This window comes from Ictalurus punctatus, unplaced genomic scaffold (assembly GCF_001660625.3).
Source record: "Ictalurus punctatus breed USDA103 unplaced genomic scaffold, Coco_2.0 Super-Scaffold_100, whole genome shotgun sequence".
Lineage (NCBI taxonomy): Eukaryota > Metazoa > Chordata > Actinopteri > Siluriformes > Ictaluridae > Ictalurus > Ictalurus punctatus.
This window is the reverse complement of record NW_026521086.1, coordinates 2,265,889-2,280,566: the sequence shown is the minus strand read 5'-3', so window position 1 is coordinate 2,280,566 and position 14,678 is coordinate 2,265,889. Positions and strand designations below refer to the sequence as shown.

The window sequence follows — 14,678 nt, the reverse complement described above, 5'->3', positions numbered from 1 at the left end:
CTGTGTTTGAGAGAGAGAGAGAATGTGTCTTTGTGTGAGAGAGAGAGTGTCTGTGCGAGTGAGAGAGAGAGAGAATGTGTCTGTGAGAGAGAGTGTCCGTGCAAGAGAGAAAGAGTGTGTCTGTGTGTGAGAGACAGAGAGAGTGTCTGTGGGAGAGAGAGATAGTGTGTCTGTGTGAGAGTGTGTCTGTGTGTGTGTGAGAGAGAGTGTCTGTGTGAGAGTGTGTCAGTCTGTGTGAGAGAGAGTGTCTGTGCGAGAGAGAGTCTGTCTGTGTGAGAGACAGAGTGTGTCTGTGAGACAGAGTGTGTCTGTGTGTGTGAGAGAGAGAGAGTATGTGTGTGTAAGAGTGTGTGTGAGTGTGTGTGAGAGAGTGTGTGTGTGTGTGAGAGAGAGTGAGAGAGTATGTGTGTGTGAGAGAGAGGGTGTGTGCATGTCAGAGAGAGAGCGTGTGTGTGTGAGAGAGTGAGAGAGTATGTGCGTGTGAGAGGGGGTGTGTGTGAGAGAGAGGGTGTGTGTGTGTGAGAGAGAGTGTGTGTGTGAGAGAGAGTGTGTGTGTGAGAGAGTGTGTGTGAGAGAGAGAGAGAGAGAGAGAGTATGTGTGTGTGAGAGAGAGAGTGTGTGTGAGAGAGAGGGTGTGTGCGTGTGAGAGAGAGTGTGTGTGAGAGAGTATGTGTGGGTGAGAGAGAGAGAGAGAGAGTATGTGTGTGTGAGAGAGAGAGTGTGTGTGAGAGAGTGTGTGTGTGTGTGTGTGTGTGTGAGATAGAGAGAGAGAGAGAGAGAGAGAGAGAGTGTGTAATTATCACTTCATGGGGACATCATCATGTTTACACAGCAACCTCATGGGGACCAAAAACATCAAGGGGACAAAAATCCACGTCCTCACAGGGGTGATGCATTGAAAAGTGTCGAGGAGGCTGTAAATAGACGCCTCACAAATTTTTATCTTTGGCATATAACGCATGATCTGGACAAACTGTGTGTGATCGGTTTGGTCTATTTCGCCCCCTTTAGTCTGGAACCGGTATTTTTTGGGGGCGGGGTTTGGCCAACCACTTCACACACTCTGCAAGTCTAATTTATGCAAATTATGGTACCGCCCACTTAGTAAAGGACTGTGGCTAATCTGCATATGCACATTAGCTCTATTACCTATTAGCGGATTAAAAAGATTTAAAACAAAGAGGTAATATTTTTAAAGTTTTATTCAACTAGGCATTAATATTGATATTTAATTAAGTTAAAATTAACAGAAAATGTAAGTGTACAAAAAGTGACTGGTAAGTTAAAAGCCTAATTAGACTGTTAGAAGGTTAGATTGTTAGCATAAGATAAACATTAATAAGTTAGAACAGATAGTTATCATGTTGTCCAAATAATTATAAGTCTTAATAGTAATTAAAGTTTGAGTTTTTAAATTTCTGCACAGCGAAATGACACTATTTAAAAATCTCCAAACAGTAAAACGAAATCCTTAAGTCGGGTTATGGCGGAGTGTAGTTTTTTTGACTGCACTAATAGTTCGTAAACACCACACAGGAAGTAGGAAAAGAACTACATTTCCTATCTGCCCTGGCTGTCACAGACTAATAGCACCAGCTGCTTTCCATTGCCCTAAGGAGTGATTCTACTGCTGCAACGAGACCAAATACAACGAAAGGTAAGTTATTATTATAATTTTTTTGCAGTTTATAAGTTTGTAATTTTATTTCCGTGCTTTAAGACTTTATTTATAATTGAATCACAATATTAAAGTAATTGTTATGCTAGCGGACTTTACTAGCCAGAGTTAGCACACACTTTAACCAATCCAGCACATTAGTAAGTACAATAAGTTAATAAAATGAAGTTAATATATTAAATAGACTTTGGTGGTTGTCATGTCATGTGAATATTTAGTGTTACACCGACTTCTGTAACTAGCTTCACCATGTAACGGATAGTTCGGTTATAAATAGCAGAGTCAGGCTTCCTAAATAGTTATCGATCTGAGCGCTGGATTGAGTTTAAAGCCTCTGAAATCGAGGACAGGGTGGACAGTAGTCTGGACCGAGCCGAGCTCATTAGTTCAAGTTATTAGTTTGTTATGAATCTGTAAAGCGCTGGGCGGTGGTGTGATGTGCTTCGATGTTGTAACTACAGCGCGCTCCTTTTATTCTGCGTCTCTAAACACCGCAGCTGAGCTGTGATCTGTGTGTAGAACAGGTTCTCACTCAGCACAGTTATTAGCAAGCACGGATATGGTTATTTTCTTACTCAGAACATCACTAGGGACTGAAAATCTCAATATATTAACATTTTCTTTAGAGGTAAAATGGCACGAAGGTGGAAGAAGAATAATTATAACTAGACCAGTACATTTCCTGAAGAAAATGTGAGCGGTGCTTGCCATGGTGAAATCGGGACAGGGCGCCAATACATTCAAGAGCCGCCCACGTAGGGTGCCAATACTTTCGAGAGCCGGACAGATATGGCACCAGCACTGTTAGAGCCGGCCGTGTAGTTCGCCAATACTTTTTAGAGCCGACCGTCAAGGGTGCCAGTACTTTTGAGAGCTGGCCGTGCGGGGTCCCAATACTTTTGAGCGCCGGCCAGAGAGTAATAATATATATACAGATATTAAAAGGTGTGAATTTATCCCAACTGAGCAAGCCACTGAGTGGCGACGGTGACGAGGAAAAACTCCCTAAGATGTTTTAAGAGGAAGAATCCTTGAGAGGAACCCGACTCAGAAGGGAACCCATCCTCATCTGGGTAACAACAGATAGTGTGAAAAAGTTCATTATGGATTCATATGAAGTCTGTATGGCCTTAGGAGCAGCCGTAATCACACGAGTTGAAATTCATGTTAGATGCTCTGTTGTCATCGATAGCAAAGTAAGCAGGATAATTGTTAATGTAAAGAAGATTGTACTGCTATTCCTCCTAAGGCCACATCGACTGGAGGGGAGAAGAGAACATATTTATTCATTCATTTATCTTACACAAAATTTTATTTTCATTAATAGTTTGTTTACGTACACACACACACACAGACACACACACACACACACACGCACACACACACATGCACACGCACGCACGCATACACACACACACACACACACAGTCGGGGCCAAAAGTCTGAGAGCACTAGTGGAAAATGTTTCTATTTTGCATTTTTTTATTATTTAATTTTAGAATTTTCATTAGAAATTGTATTATTGACTGCAACTTCAATAAAAAAATAAATAAAGTACAATCTTTAAAATATTTACAAGAGATTCAGAGTTTCTTAATGTTTACAGTTGCAGAATTAAAAAAAAATAAATATCCAAAATATTAAACATTTACTTTCTTTGTTTTAAATATTAATAAATTCTAAAACCAATTTATCTCAAAATGTAAGAGATTTTCAATGTGGTCTCAGACATTTGTGTGTGTGTGTGTGTGTGTGTGTATTTCTGTATTCTACTATACTGTATTCTTACCTTGCTGATGGGTCAGAATCGACTGCAATGAGAAAATGCATATCCCTGCGTAAAAAATATACATTATGGCAACATTTGATAGGTTGTGTTTTTTATCTATAAAAGGTATTGTCTTTTTAAATGATGACAATTTACAAGTGATATTAAATCAATCATAGTGTACTGTAAAACGAGATTTTTTAAAATACTTGAAATCAGTTTGATACTTGAAATCAGAGTTTCAAGTAAAAGAAAAAGCATGGGCCTCTGTGAATTCTCCATTTTCTGCTTAACTAGAAAGATACCAACTTTAGACAATTTATAAGAGCACTCAAGGATTAAAAAGAAAATAGCCAATTGAGGAAGCAATGTACCATTCACCACTTAATAATGCTGTGGGGAGCAGAAAACCCTCTTGCAACATACAATACGTCTAACCAAATGAGGTGGATAAGCTACAACCATATTAGGTTCCACTCCTGTCTGTGAGCCAAGAACAGGAACCTGAGGCTAGAGTGGGTGTGGACTCACTGGAACTGGACAGTTGAAGCATGGAAAAACATTGCCTGATTTGATGAATCTTGATTTCTGTTGTGACATGTAGATGATAGGGTCAGACATTGGCATCAGCAGCATGAACCTGCCTTGTGTCAACAGTCCAGACTGCTGCTGGTGGTATAATGTTCTGTGGAACTATAGAACCGTGTGTGTGTGTGTGTGTACTGTTTGTTTGTTTGTTTCCCTCCTTCATCGACTACACCCACCTTGCCACAAGTGTTTTTCCTAAAAATGTTTGTAGTAGGACAAAAATAGAAAGAATATGGCACAGTCATTCTACCTAGAGCACGCCAACCATCAGAAGTCAGTGACTGGGTAAGAGTCCATTAGTCAGTGAAGCGCTAACAAATTCTGAGAAATTAATCAGTGTAAATTCTACACTTTACATTCTTGCACATTTAAAAACTTTCTGCATTCCTCAAAATCTGCATACCTGATCTCTAAAAACATTTCAGAATATTCCTTTTAGCTTCATCACCACCCACCATTTTTTGGGGTTGCCACATTTAAATGAGTTAAGTAACAAATTATGTTTTGTAAAATATATTTCAGATATGTTTCACATTCTAGACCCGGGCTTCCAGAAAAGTACTGTAAACACATAACGTAACACATAATCCAGTACGATGAAATTCTTTGCTTGGAATTGTAGGTTGCAGAGTATAAATGATTAAACTTTGGGTTGTTAAGCTTCCTATGATTTTGTTTTGAAAGTTCAGTTCCATATAGTAGACAAACATCTGCTTCTGTTTGAATCAAATAACCAAATATTTTATTTTTTTCTGTATATGAGCCAGACTGAGACAGATTCTAAAAAGATTGTATACAAGTGTCAATCTCTCCAAGCCACACTGGATAATCAAATCCCTTCCTTATACTTTCCACCATAACAGCATTCAAAAGCACTACAGCTGGAAAGAACAACACAGAAAGATACTGAGCAAGTCATATGATTATCACTCTTTAGCTCTTGTTTAGTTTGTCTACGTATACCCCTCTTTGTTTCTTTGTAAAATCTTATAGTGCATTTCTAGCATCCAAGCCTTGTTTTCTACAACCCCAATTCTAAAAAAATTGTGACGCTGTGTAAAATGTAAATAAAAACATAATGCAATGATTTGCAAATCTCATAAACCCATATTTTATTCACAAAAGAACATAGAATACATCAAATGTTTAAACTGAGGAAATGTACCATTTTAAGGAAAAAATAAGGTAATTTTGAATATGATGGCAGCAACACGTCTAAAAAAAGTTGGGACAGGACCATGTTTACCACTGTGTGGTATCCCCTCTTCTTTTAACAACAGTCTGTGTAAGTCTGGGAACTGAGCAGACCAGTTGCTGGAGTTTTGGGAGAGGAAGGTTGTCTCATTTGTGTCTGATACAGAATCCTAGCTGCTCAACAGTCCTCAGTCTTCTTTGTCGTATTTTTCATTTCAGGAAGCACCAAATGTTTTCAATTGGTGAAAGGTCCGGACTGCAGGCATTTGTGTATCATACATTATATCAAATAATTATTTTAAATAGGACACCAAATTAATTAAGAAAACCATCCAATCCAGTATGGTTCATTTTCGACCCACTTTATGCATTTGTGTAGGCTTTTTGGTTCATGCATTCTAGGGTTAATAAGTCGCTTTAAGTATGATAGCCATGTTATATGGACTTTGATATGATATACTTATATATTGCAGACAGTAGTTTCTAATAAACATACTGGTTTATTGTATAAACACGACACTCTCTTTAACCACGTACCAACTGTATGTGTCCGCCATATTGATGAGGGAAAGACCGCGCTGTAAACAAATACAAGTAAACGGAGGAGCTGTGGTTTTTCTGGATAATAATTTACATGATTTACCGGAGATGATAACGGCATCGTTTTCAAAAACTTGCCCTTTGAAACCCGTTTTCCAAACTTTTCAGGCCCCGAAACGCCGTCGTCATGGAAACAAACAGCCAAACCGCATCAGACGTTTTCGGTTTTTATTTGAAAACGTTGTGGTGTAAACGGCCCCTTAACAACTACAGCAAAATACTGCTTTTATTGCTGAAGTCTTTCTGTAAACAAATAGAAATGAAATAGAATTTTTATGATTCACACTATATTACACTCCATTCTTCTTATCAAAGACAACTCTATTTTGAAAAGAATTAAGGTGTTTTTATTATTTAAAAAAAAAACAATTTCATGATACAGCTTATTATTAGAGCTGCAACTAACGATTATTTTCACAATCGATTAATTGGTCAATTATTTTGTCGATTAATCTGATGGGGGCGGGGCAAACTTTCAGTGCCTTTTTGTTGATTTAAAATAAAATCCACAAACTGAGTGTTACAAATACAAATTCAGACTAAAACTTTACACAGATGTTTGTCCAAAACAGAAAAGAACCCAATACATACACACACACACACACACACACACACACATATATACATACATACATATATATATATATATATATATATATATATATATATATATATATATATATATATAATTAATTTAGGACTGTAGTTTAATTCGGTGCTTTTTGTGAATCCATAAAAAAAATAATGCATAAGTACTTATATAATATAAATGTAAACTAACTATATAAGATAAATATATATAAACATTTATAAATAGTTAGATAGATAGCATTATTTTTTTATGGATGCACAAAAAGCACAGAATTAAACTCCAGTCCTAAATGAATAATAAAAACTCACTTTCACTGCACCTTGTGGTTTCTGTATCTCTGTGTCTTTAGACATGATTTTACTTTTGATCATAATGTTTGAATTAGACATTACAGATCTTACTCGCGCTACACTCTGTATCAGCGCGTGACCAGCAACGCGCGTGACCAGCAACGCGCGTGACCAGCAACGCGCGTGACCAGTTACTAACACATCACTTCCGACAGAATTTACACTGCAAGCGCGCAGATACAGCATATAATTACAAACTTAAATTAAACTAAACCTTTTGAGCAGCTTGCGACCGCATCACTATCATGCTTCCGTGCTCCACAAACTCCGCTTTATAAAGTTTATACACCTTCTCAGAGGTGTTTAATCCCTGATTTAGAGGACACACACTTTCTTCCTCAGTCACGTGATGATTTCTCCTCCGTCTGCTGAGGACTGAGGTCATGTTGGGAATAAAAGATAACACTGACAGAAAGTAAATTGAAGAAAGTCAGTGTCGATGACTCTGAGGCTAAAGCTAGCGGTGTCGCATTACGTGCGTGTGACGATTTTCTGACAGTGCTCCTCTTCCGACTACCTGCTCAAGTGACGAGAGGTTAGGCTATGTCACGTTGTCATAAAGTGGTGTCGGTGCGGTTGTATCGGGGTAGTTTTACAAGTACGTGTACATGAACACAGTATCGGGCCGACACCTGAGTACTGGTATCGGCATCGGTGCATCCCTAACACACACAGACAGTTAAATTGGAGCAGTGAACCATAAGATCTTTGATGACGTCATGTACAGATCAGAGGTCTAGAATTCACTTTCTTTCTCTCCCTTGATAATCGTTGTTTTAATGTAATAATGTATACATTACATTTATCTCTGTAATCTTCTTCCCTATTTGTGGATATTCTCGAGTGAAATAGTCGAGGCCTTCTACAGAACATATTAAGCTACACAGGAGCAGTGATGAGAATAAACATGACTTTTGGTGCTGATGATTAAATATGGCAGTTTTATTATGAACCCACTACATTAGAGAAGGAAATACTGGATGTGAAGTGCAGTAGTGCTAGTGTGTGTGAATAGATTATCAGTTTAGATACTGACCCTGAACACTACTAACATGCAGTGCTTTCTTGGGGTGGTGATGAAGCTGGAATTGAACCGGTAAGAAAGATATTAGAGAGAGGCTTCTTTACACTCCTGAGGATGTTCAATTAGAACCTGCACCAAACTCCCCTGATTCAAGTCATCAGCTAATTAAGCGGCCTGCACGAGCGGAGGTGGGTGATTTAGAGCAGATAAAACACTAAATGTGTTAGATAAGAGTTCAGAGCCTGTGTTCTAGACACATGATTTAGAGTGGAGACTTGGGTCCTGAGCTTTGGAGTTATTCTGATTATAGGTTTCAGTGAGGAAGTGACTGAAATTAAGGAGAGGAACTGAGAATAAAGTTATAGTCTTGCTGAGTAAACAGAGAATAAGGCTATATTATTGTTATGGGGAAAAAATAAGCTCGTAGCAGTGTTGATGAAATACATGTACATGTCTGTTTTAGGCCCACTGCTCTTTACTTTATATATGCTACCCCTTGGTCAAATTATTCGTAAACATGGAATTAGCTTCCACTGTTATGCTGATGATACACAGTTGTATGTTTCAGCGAAGCCAGAGGACAGACAGAAGCTTAGTAAAGTTGAGGAATGTGTAAAGGACATTAGATGTTGGATGTTAATTAACTTCCTTCTACTTAATTCTGATAAAACAGAAATACTTTTATTAGGCCCACGTGTAGCTAGAAGTATTCTTTCTGATCACATGGTTACTCTGGATGGTCTTTCTGTTTCATCATGTACAGCAGTTAAAGACCTTGGAGTGATTATTGACTCCAGTCTATCATTTGATGCTCATGTAGATAATATTACTAGGATAGCCTTCTTTCATCTCAGAAACATTTCTAAAATAAGAAACATATTGTCACTACATGATGCGGAAATACTAGTTCATGCATTCGTCACCTCTAGATTAGATTACTGTAATGCCATACTGTCTGGATGTTCCAGTAGGAATATAAATAAGCTCCAGTTAGTCCAGAATGCAGCTGCTAGAGTCCTAACTAGAACCAGAAGATACGACCATATCACACTGATATTATCGATACTGCATTGGCTCCCAGTGAAATCTCACACTGATTTATAAAATACTTTTATTGACCTATAAAGCACTAAATGGTCTCGCGCCACAATATCTAAGCGACCTTTTGGTTTTATATGATCCGCCACGCCTACTTAGATCAAAAGATGCAGGCTATCTGACGGTACCTCGAATAGTGAAGGCTACAGCAGGGGGAAGAGTTTTCTCTTATAGAGCCCCACAGTTATGGAACAGTCTTCCTATTAGTGTTCGGGACTCAGACACAGTCTCAGTGTTTAAGTCTAAGCTTAAAACGTATTTGTTTACTCAAGCCTACCCTGACTAGATTCTGTTCTACTACTTCGCAGTCATAATTATCTTTTTTCTCCCTCTCTCCTTTCGCCGAGCCCCCCACGAATTTATGGAGATACTAGAGATCCAGATCCTTTCTGCCTCTGGATGGAGCTCAAATCTTCTTTAATTCCAGACTGCTGGGACTACGGCTGCTCCTAAGGCCATACAGACTTCATATGAATCCATAATGAACTTTTTCACACTATCTGTTGTTACCCAGATGAGGATGGGTTCCCTTCTGAGTCGGGTTCCTCTCAAGGTTGCTTCCTCTTAAAACATCTTAGGGAGTTTTTCCTTGCCACCGTCGCCACTCAGTGGCTTGCTCAGTTGGGATAAATTCACACCTTTAATATCTGTATACCGTGTTGATATTTCTGTAAAGCTGCTTTGAGACAATGTCTATTGTAAAAAGCGCTATACAAATAAAATTGAAATAAAAAGTCAAAAACTGCTAGAAAAAAACTCAGGACATTTGCTTAGCCTAATACTTTTTTTTCCATCTACACATAATTATTATTGTAGTAGCTGCTTTTGCAATAAAAAGGCTTAAAGTCGAGGGTCCCTGTATCTATGGAGAAAGAGGAGCAGTGCACCATTGACATCATGCACAGAGGTAGCATGAAGGTGTGACTGAGTTTTTAGAAATTATTTCCTAATCTTATGCTAACATGAATACTACAATAATAATAATAATAATAATAATAATAATAATAATAATAAGAAGAAGAAGAAGAAGAAGAAGAAGAAGAAAGGGTGATTAATAAAATAAAATAAATAAAATAGCAGCGCTGCGTGGTGTTCTGGATGGATCTTGACTGCCATCGTGTGGTCATGTTTAGGAAGTGCACCTTCCCCCAAACGTTGTTTAAAGCCGCAGATTATAAATCTATATTCCTGCTGAGTGTGTGTTTATGACCTGGCTGTTGAGTTGCTTTTAAACTTTCTACATAAGCAGCATTTCTGGCCTCTGTGAGTCCCAGGTGATGATCTTTTATTTTCAGATTCTTACTGAGGTGCTGTTTTCCACATGCAGTGCTTGGCTGTGTTGGAGGCCACCAAGAAAGACTTCCTGGCTGTCATGTGGAAGCTAAGTGGGCTGGGGTATGTTGTCCTCCATCAGCTGACCTAGCCAGAATGCCTGTCATGTTTTTATGTATTGATTTAATTTCTGTTAGACAGCCTCATGATTTACCAAACATGTTTTTCTTTTTTAGGTCAAGAGGATTTCTGGCCATGGTGCTTGTGCTGCAGTGATCTTGTTCTCCATCACACTCCAACACAGGTAGCCATCTTCACCCTCTCCCAAGAGGTGATGGTACGACTCTGAATAAACACTCTATTATTATAAATAAAGTGTGACTGTGTCTTGTAGTCCACCCACCAACCTTTTTCTGTTCAGTGGTTTGACTTGTGCTACACAGAGGTGAGTCCAGTTATGCTGCAAGAAGTGTAAGTATGATGGGGTTGACGAGTGGGAGGAGAGGTTCTTCCTGTGCAAGGTGCTGCTCTCTCTTCTTTCAGCATAGCTCCTGGTCTCAGAACAGGTTTAGTTCATCGTTGCTGGTGTTGTGTAGAGGATGTTATATTGTGAAAGTCACAACTATCCCCGCTCAAGGTCTTGTGAAATATTTGACCTTATTTGTGACTATATTCACCATGATACTTTCAGCGGTTACTACATTAGTGTCCTTAATTTTTTACTATTTAAAGATTGTTTAAAAGTTTATTACAGGCTCAATGAATGTTCTTCTCCTTCACTAGAAGATAAAGGCCCGGTTTCACAGACAGGGTTTACATTAAGCCAGGATTAGATCTTCAATAAATTAGGACATTTCAGTAGCTTTTATAAACGTGTCTTTAGAAAAAAATATTTCTGGTGCACATCCTGAGATAAAACAATGGCACTGACGTGTTTTAAGATCCGTCTGTGCAAGTAGCTTTCAGTTAAAACAGCTCAAACATACATTTTAGTCTGGGACTAGGCTTAGGCCTTGTTTGTGAAACCAGGGGGAAAAAGAAGGGTGTGCTTTTATTATGCTCTCTCCAGAATATGACAGAAGAAATGTGACCCACACCTTTAACTATAAAAAGCAGGTAGAACTGCAGTTAGCATGAAACCTGAAATGTGTAGCTGGGCTGGAAATTTATTTTTGTATGCATGTATAATATTTTTTCTCTTACAGATGGACCAGCAAACAGATTTAAAGGCTGTTGTGAATGATGGGTTACAGAAATGTCTTCCTGTGTTTATTATTATTTGAAGTTATATATTCTGATTTGTAAGCAAGATTATGAAGTCTCCTTTTGCTAATCATTTTACAGCATTATTAAAAAGTCCATGTACACAATGTTTATCCCGAGTGCCTTTTTGATGTATTTTATTATCCTGCACAAAGCAAAAACACAATTTGAGTGTAGATGCCCCTCGTAAACATTAATATAGTAAGAGCAAATGGACAAGTGAAACTAATCAATATAAAATCTCTAAAGAAGGGCATGATGGTACTGATTTTCTTTTTACACACATGGTATGCACGTACTTGGAGTAAATTTTAATGAACAGAATATGGGTTCTATTCAGTACTTGACAAATGATTCAGTGCGGATCAAATGTGAACAAATGAGCCATGAATGTATCTGTGTTCTATATAATATCATTTTTAAGTGGATTTTTAAATGACCTCAAAACCCCAGCCAGGCTGCATTACAGGGTCTATTTAAACTTCTCACATCACTGTCCCATCTAGTGCCTATTAATGCTGTTCAACCCTGATGGTTTCACCTAGAATATCCTGTGTTCATTCATTCCGTACAAAGACAAATATCACAAATTCACTTGTCATCTCTTAAGTATTTAAGTATTATTGTTTATATGGTCGAGAGAATAAAGAAAAATCTCAAACATTTAGCAACGTTTTGAATGAAAAGTTTAAGGTTGTGAATTACACATCTAAAATTACTCCTTTTTATCTCCCAAAACCATGTGGAATAATGTGTTATGATACCTGACAAGACCAAAATTGAACTTTTTAGCTATAACCAAAAAACATGTTTGGCAAAAAAAAAAAAAAAAAGCCCAGCACAACACCAAAAGAGCACCATCCCCACAGGGAAGCATTGAGCTTTGGAGTGGTTTTTCTTCAGCTGGACCTGGGCTTTGATCAGGATGGAGGGAATAATGAATAACTCCAAATACCAGTCAATTTTGGTGCAAACCATTAAGGCTTCTGCTACAACACTTAAGATGAAGAGGAATTTCACCTTTCAGCATGTTAACGACCCAAAGCAAACCTCCAGATCAACAAACGAATGACTTCACCAAAACAAGTTCAAGCTTTTGGAATGGCCCAGTCAGAGTCCAGACCTAAATCCAATCATAAATCTGTGGGGTGGCCTGGAGAGGGCTGTGCACAGAAGATGTCCAGCCAATCTGACGGAGTTAGAATGCTTTTGCAAGGAAGAATGGCAAAATATTGCTAAATCAAGACGCTCCAAACTGATCTACTCTTATCCAAAAAGATGAAATGCTGTGATAAAATTTAAATGTGTTTAAGGGTGTGCACACTTATGCAATCAGGTTATTGTAAATAATTTATCTATTTTACATTGTACATTATTTATTTATTATAAAATGATTCTTATTGTTTTTCACTTTAAGTAATCAATCTCAGTCGACATTATTCCCCTGTTTCTTAAGATGTTTCATAAAAACACAATTTAATGCACATAAATCCCATCAATTTATTGTGTAGTCATAGTTTTGAGTTGTTTTATGCAACCCTTCAGGCATCCATTATATCCTTCACTTCACTTTATTTAACTTTCTCCATGCTGTCTGGAATTACTGAAGACTATTTGGTCATTTGTGACATATAGGAAAATGATTCGATTTTAAACATCTATGCATGACTTGAACTTTATGCTCATTTTGTTATGGTAGTCCATCTTATGTATACATGATGAATACCTGTGATGTATTAGTCTTGGGAACATTATAACCATATGGAGAAAAAAACAACTAGCCAAAGTACATATACATAATATTTACATTTAATAGGATGTCACATGAGCAATGTTATTTCTATCGAGCAGTTCTACTGCATGGTTTTAGTAGCAAAAGTTTTGACTTTCAGTTAAATAATACTGCTAGTATATAATAGAATATGGAATATGAGACTATATGCTGATTGTTATGATAGGTCAGTCTGCTCAGTGTAATAGTATAACACACCTGATATGGAGATAAATGCTCTGCTAAATACTTCACTGGACAGATACTTAAACCCAGAGTTTACACTTTTGAGGTTTTTTGTTTGTTTGTGTGTAAGTGATTTTCAGTCAAGTCTAAAATTCACAAGTGCTCTGTCTTCTTTAATACACTTCACACAACACTTTAGCTTGTTTGCAAGTACTAATATTCAAACAGGTTCTTTTTTTTCTTTTTCTTTTTTTTTTAGAGCAGGACACATAGATCCACCCATTTTTCCTACACAGAGTCAAGACTCACAGGGGACTCGGGGCACAAGGTGGGGGGACACCCAGGACAGGGTGCCAACCCATTGCAGGGCACAATTGCACACATTTTTTAGAGATACCAATCGGCCTACAACGCATGTCTTTGGACTGTGGGAGGAAACCAGAGTACCCGGATGAAACCCCCTGAAGCACGATGAAAACTACGATGCAGGGCAGAGGCAGGAATTGAACCTCCAAAACTGGAGGTGCAAGGCAAACATGATAACGTACGTGCAGCAATTGCCTTGGGCCTCGAGCTAGCAAGGGCCCCCAAAACACTGCATAAACTTATAGTTAAGAAAGTTTTATTTTTACTTTTTGCAAATTAATTATGTTTTTTTCTAAAATGCCATCAGAATGCTTACTTCATGAGTGGCGTATTGTGGACCGGGTGTGGTGATCCACTCGGGGCCAGAAAGTCCAGGGCCACTTTTAGGCCCCGTACACGCCTGATTATTGCTGTTAATGCTAAATAACATAAGCTGAAATTTTAAATATTGATGTTAAAACACTGAAATGAGGGCCCCATCCCTATATTTTGTCTAGGATCCGACAAATCACTAAATCTGTCCTTGTGCTAGCCACTACACCACCACATAGGACACAAGTTTTATTTTATACATTTACAAAATATATAATTTATTTTCAAAAAAAATTTGTATGAGTTGCATTTTTAAGCTATAATATTTGTGATTTTATGTGAAACTATTATAAACAGGTGTCACTCAAGCGAATTAAATGATGTAGATAATGACTGAATCCTACTCTATGGACCCTTAGTCTCTGTATAAGAGGATTTCACTGGGGATGAAGTAATAGATTTAAACTCTATGTAGAGCGCTCTCTCGTGGCTCCACCCACCACGCACGTTCGAACCAATCATATTATCCTCTCTGGCGTCCATGGGCGTGACTAACCGCGTCTGTCTGTTAAAGGTAGCAGGTTGTACATGGCGAGCGGGTTACTCACTGAGGGTT

General features: G+C 38.0%; 1 long non-coding RNA gene across 1 annotated transcript; it reads left to right on the top strand.

Annotated features, from left to right (window-relative positions):
* The first annotated feature begins 1,076 nt into the window (after positions 1 to 1,076).
* Positions 1,077 to 11,538, top strand: LOC128629684 (uncharacterized). Its single transcript, XR_008394042.1, has 4 exons — positions 1,077 to 1,183; positions 1,537 to 1,657; positions 10,188 to 10,287; positions 10,401 to 11,538. It is a non-coding gene; the product is annotated as an uncharacterized LOC128629684 (long non-coding RNA).
* Positions 11,539 to 14,678: the final 3,140 nt, after the last annotated feature.